The sequence below is a fragment of the Arachis ipaensis genome, chromosome B06 (genome assembly GCF_000816755.2).
Source record: "Arachis ipaensis cultivar K30076 chromosome B06, Araip1.1, whole genome shotgun sequence".
In the NCBI taxonomy this organism is placed as follows: Eukaryota; Viridiplantae; Streptophyta; class Magnoliopsida; order Fabales; family Fabaceae; genus Arachis; species Arachis ipaensis.
The window spans coordinates 121,150,556-121,155,919 of record NC_029790.2 but is presented as its reverse complement, the minus strand read 5'-3'; positions in this window follow the sequence as shown (position 1 = coordinate 121,155,919).

Genomic DNA, 5,364 nt, shown 5'->3' with positions numbered 1-5,364 from the left:
AAAAAAAAAGCAGAGAAGGCAGATTTAGACAAGGCTAGAAACAAGAAACAAGAAGCAAATTCATATACAATAATCAAAATAAAATAAAATAAAGCTTAATACAGACACCACTGAAGCAAGAAGTAGATTTAGACAAGGCCAAAAGAAGAACACCGGAGATAGAGGAGGCACAGCACGACGGAGCCAAGATGGAACACAGACAGAGAAGGCAGGGCAGGGACTGGGGACGAGCAGCAATCAGATACAAGTGACAACTGGCAGTGAGACGACGCTGGTATGTATATCTGTTTTTATATTCGACCACAAGGAAGGAAGTGAGCCACCGCGAAGCACAATAGTGAAGGTTGAAGGCGACCGTGCCATGTGACAAATGACGCTGGCAGACGTAGAAGACCCGACGATGAGATGGTAACCGTGCGGTGTCGGTGACACTGGTTCTGTAAGACTGAGAAGGTTGAATTCTGTTTTGGAGGAGAGTGAGTTGAAAGTGTGAGACAGTACGTTGGGAAGGGGAATTAGGATTTAAAGGGGCAAGGGAAGGGGATTAGGGTTCAGAAGTGGGGATTTTGGATTTGGGAGGGGGAATTAGGGTTAGGGAGGGGGAGGGAGGGAGAGGGGGAGGGGGGAGAGTGCATTCAGGAAGGGGAAGGGGGGAGTGCATTGGGAAGGGGAAGTGCGTTGGAGGAGAAGGATTAGGGTTGGGGAGGATTTTTGCCATGTCATCAAAACATAGTGGCCATGTCAATATTGGGCTTGTCGGAGATTTGCTCTGATGAGCTCGGGGATATGCTTGTCAAATTTTAAAATCTTTTAGGGACTATTTTGTCAATAATAAAAGTCAGGTATCATTTTGTCAACGCTAGAATCTTTCGAATACCGATTTGATATTTACCTCTTTATTTAAATACAACCATTTGTAACTCATTATATACCTATTCTATTTTATTTTTATGTAAATTACGGCGGAGGCTAATGAGTTATAGCTCAAATAGCATAGTCTCTCCATACTCACCTACGAGATTATGGGTTCGAATCTTCCTATCTTTGGTGTCAAAAAAAAATTATGGCGGAGAGTAACGGTTTATCATTTGGGCATAAACTATGGAATTTCTTCTGCGATTCATAAAGAGCTACATTTAGGCATAAATTGCAGGATTTTTATCGCAATTTATGAAAAGCAACATTCTTACATAAACTGAAAAATTTTTATCGCAGTTTATGAAAGCCGTTGGCTCTATATATACAAGTTGAAGGTAATTATTATGGAGAGAGTCATTTTCACAATGTCTAGTGAAAAAGATAATTTCTTAACACTAGTACATTGCTCTACAAAAATTCATAAAAGCAAAAGAGCAGGTGTAAAGTTTACTGTCAAGAAATACTTGAGTGTATTTTGTTGGGTTATTTGGGTTCCCTTCCTAAGTGGAGAAAAAGCTCAAATGTTAGTATTCAAACTCATGAATAGTTGAAGTAGTTGGAATGAGTTAGGGTTGAATGAGAGATGTCTCATTTGCAAGAAGAACACCAAACACTAAAGAGAAGAGAAGAGAGAAAGTCATTTTTGCACATATACAAAGTTGTCTCTGTAAATTGGTTGCTGCAGATTCGTTAACCGTTGGATCGAGCTCAAATTTGAACAATGTGTTCCACACATATGGTTCTTTGTTTTCACCATTTGGATCTTTGATTTCATATCTGTAATTGGAGATATTGGCCACGCACAGCAGCTCTATTTTTGTGGTATATTCATCTTCTTGTTCTTGTTTTGTAAGCTTTGAAGTTTGGGTTGTTTGGCTTGTTGTATGCACATTTTGTGTAGTAATTTATGACTCTCTTGTACCCTCTTTTTTATCATAGGGAAGCTATTTCCTGGCCTTGGTGACTCGTAGTTTTTACTTCTCTCATTGAGGAGGTTTTCCACGTTAAAAATCTTAGTGTGTTAGCTTGTCTCTAATTTCTGGTTTATGTGATTTTTTTGCTGCTATTAGGTATTATTGTGCTGTTGTTAATACTTATTGTGAGTGAATATTGTTACTCCTCAAATTATTGCAAGTAGGAAATTGTGTGTTTTATTCCCATCAATTGGCATCAGAGCTCAATTTTGGGCATTTGATTATAACTTTCTTGAAAGATGGAGGCAAATAATTCTATTAGGATGCTAAGTTTGAATATTACTAATTACCATCTATGAAAGGGCAAAACTACATTTACCTGTATTTTTTACACAAAAATCATAATCTAAAACAGATGAAGAATGGGAATTTGAACACCAACAAGTTTGTGGTTTTATTAGGCAATGTGTGGATGATAATGTTTACAATCAGATTGCTAACGAGACTCATGCTAGGACTTTGTGGAATCAAATTGAATCCTTGTATGCTTCCAAATCTAGCAATAACAAATTGTACTTATTGAATATGTTGATGAATTTGAGATACAAGGAGGGATCACAAGTATTAGATCACTTGAATGAATTTCAAAGGATTCTGAATCAGTTGTCAAGCATGGAAATCAAATTTGAAGATGAGGTTCAAGGATTGTGGTTGCTAAATGCTCTACCAGATTCTTGGGAGATATTTCGTATCTCTCTTACTAATTCTGCCCCGAATAGTAAAGTAAGCATGCAAATTGTTAAAGGTGGCATTTTAAATGAAGAGATGAGAAGGAAGACGCAGAATTCTTCGTCACACTCTAAAATATTAGCCACTAAAAACAAGGGGAGAAATTAGAATAGAGGTCAGAAGGGTAGAGGTAAAAGCAGGAGCAAATCCAAGTCAAGATACAAGAATGTTGAGTGTCACTATTGTCACAAAATGGGTCACGTTAAAAAATATTACTTTCTTTGAAAAAAGGAGAACAAAGGTAAGCAAAAAAGAAGGATGATGGTGGTAATGATCATATATCTTCTATTTCAAATGATCTTCTTACTGTTGATATTGTTGATTATGAGTACAAGGTCAATCTTGTTTCTGATGATGAGTCCAGCTGGGTAATTGATAGTGGCGCCTCATGTTACACCGAAGAAGGAGTTCTTCACTTCTTATACTCCAAGTAATTTTGGAGTGCTTAAGATGGGTAATGATGGCTTGGCCAAGGTTATTAGTGTAGGAGATGTTTATCTTGAGACTAATATGGGAATGAATTTACTACTCAAAGATGTTGGACATGCTCCAAATGTTTGCTTGAATTTGGTTTCAGTTAAAAGGCTTGATAATGAAGACTTTGTAAACACTTTCGGCTTTGGACAATGGAAGCTTACTAAAGGCAACTTAGTGATGGCTCGAAAAAAAGATACTTCAAGTTTGTATGTGATGCATACCATGATTGCAAAAGGTAGTGTAAATGCGATTAAAAGTAAAGAAGTTTGTAGCTTGTGGCATAGACGACTTTGTCATATTAGTGAAAAAGGACTTAATTATTTGGCTCGAAAGGATGCTCTTTCCGGTTTGAAGAATGCAGAGTTGGAGAAATGTTCTCATCGCATGGTTGGAAAATAAAGAAGATTATCCTTCAAGAAGCATCAACCTTCAAGAAAATCAGACTTCTTGGAATTAGTGCACTATGATATTTGTGGTCCTTTGAAGGTACGGTCTTTTAGTGGAGCTATTTACTTTATTACTATTATTGTTGATCATTCAAGAAAGCTTTGGACTTATGCTTTGAAAACAAAGAACCAAGCTTTGGAAAAGATCAAACAATTCCAAGCTTTGTTTGAGAGACAAACAGGTAAAAAACTTAAATATATTCGCACTGATAATGGTGATGAGTATTGTGGACCATTTGATGAGTATTGCAAGTAGCAAGACATTAGGCATGAGAAGACACCTCCTAAAATACCTCATTTGAATAGTTTGGCAGAAAGGATGAATAGAAAATTGATTGAAAGAGTTAGGTGTATGCTTACAGAAGCTAAGCTACCTAAAGTCTTTTGGGGTGAAGTGCTACTTACAGCGGCTCATATGATTAATCTGAGTCCTACAATTACTTTGGACAATGATGTTCTGGATCATGTTTGGTCGGGAAAAAATGTCTCGTATGGTCACTTGAGAATCTTTGGATGCAAAACATTTATTCATGTTTCAAAGGATGAGAGGTCTAAGTTGGATGCAAAACATTTATTCGTATGTGCATTTTTATTGGATATGGTCAGGATGAGTTTGATTACAGGCTTTATGATCCAGTTGAAAAGAAGCTTGTAAGAAGCCGTGATGTAGAGTTTATTGAAGACCAGACCATTGAAGATATTGATAAGGCAGAAAAGAGTCAATCACAAGAGAGCAGTGACTTGACTGATGTAGATCCAGTTCAGTTGCTTCCTTCATCAAAACTAGCAGAGAATCAAGATCAGGAGCATGTACAACAAAATGAATCTTTGGTCCCTGATAAACAGGAGATAGGAGATCCAATTGATGCTCCAGTTGATGATGATGCTGATAATCAACCTGAGCTACCTGAAGATCCACCAGGTTTCCATTTATCCTAGGAGGTCTACTAGAGAACGACGACCTTCAACGAGGTATCCTGCTAATGAGTATGTGATATTTATGGATGGATATGTAACCTTGACTGATGGGGCAGAACCTGAATGTTATGAGAAAGCTATGGAAGGTAACGACAATAAGAAATAGTTTGATGAAATGAAATCCTTGCATGATAATCAAACATTTGAGCTTGTGAAGTTGCCAAAAGGGAAGAAAACTTTGCAAAACAGGTGGGTTTATAGGTTGAAGCATGAAGAAAATTCTCAATGTCCAAGGTACAAGGCTAGATTGGTGGTCAAGGGGCTACAGGCAGAAAAAGAGAGTTTACTATAATGAAATCTTTTCACCGGTTGTGAGAAGATCTTCTATTAGGACTGTTTTGAGTTTGGCTGCAAGTCTTGATTTAGAGATAGAGCAGATGGATGTGAAAACTACTTTTCTTTATGGTGATCTTAAAGATGAAATTTACATGGAACAAGCTGAAGGTTTCATGGTAAAAGACAAAGAGGATCATGTTTGCAAACTGAAGAAGAGCTTGTATGGCTTGAAGCAAGCTCCAAGACAATGGTACAAGAATTTCGAGTCTGTTATGGTAGAACAAGGCTACGAGAAGACTACTTTTGATAATTGTATATTTGTTAAATATTTTGCTAGTAATGATTTTGTTATCCTTTTGATATATGTTAATGACATGCTTGTTGTTGGTCAGAATGCTTCTAGGATTGATATGTTGAAGAAGCAACTTGCAATGTCATTTGCAATGAAGGACCTTGAGCCGGCAAAGGAGATTCTTGGCATAAGAATCGAGCGTGATAAAAAAGAGAAGAAACTTTGGGTGTCACAGGAGAAATACATAGAGACAATGTTGCACAGGTTTCAAATG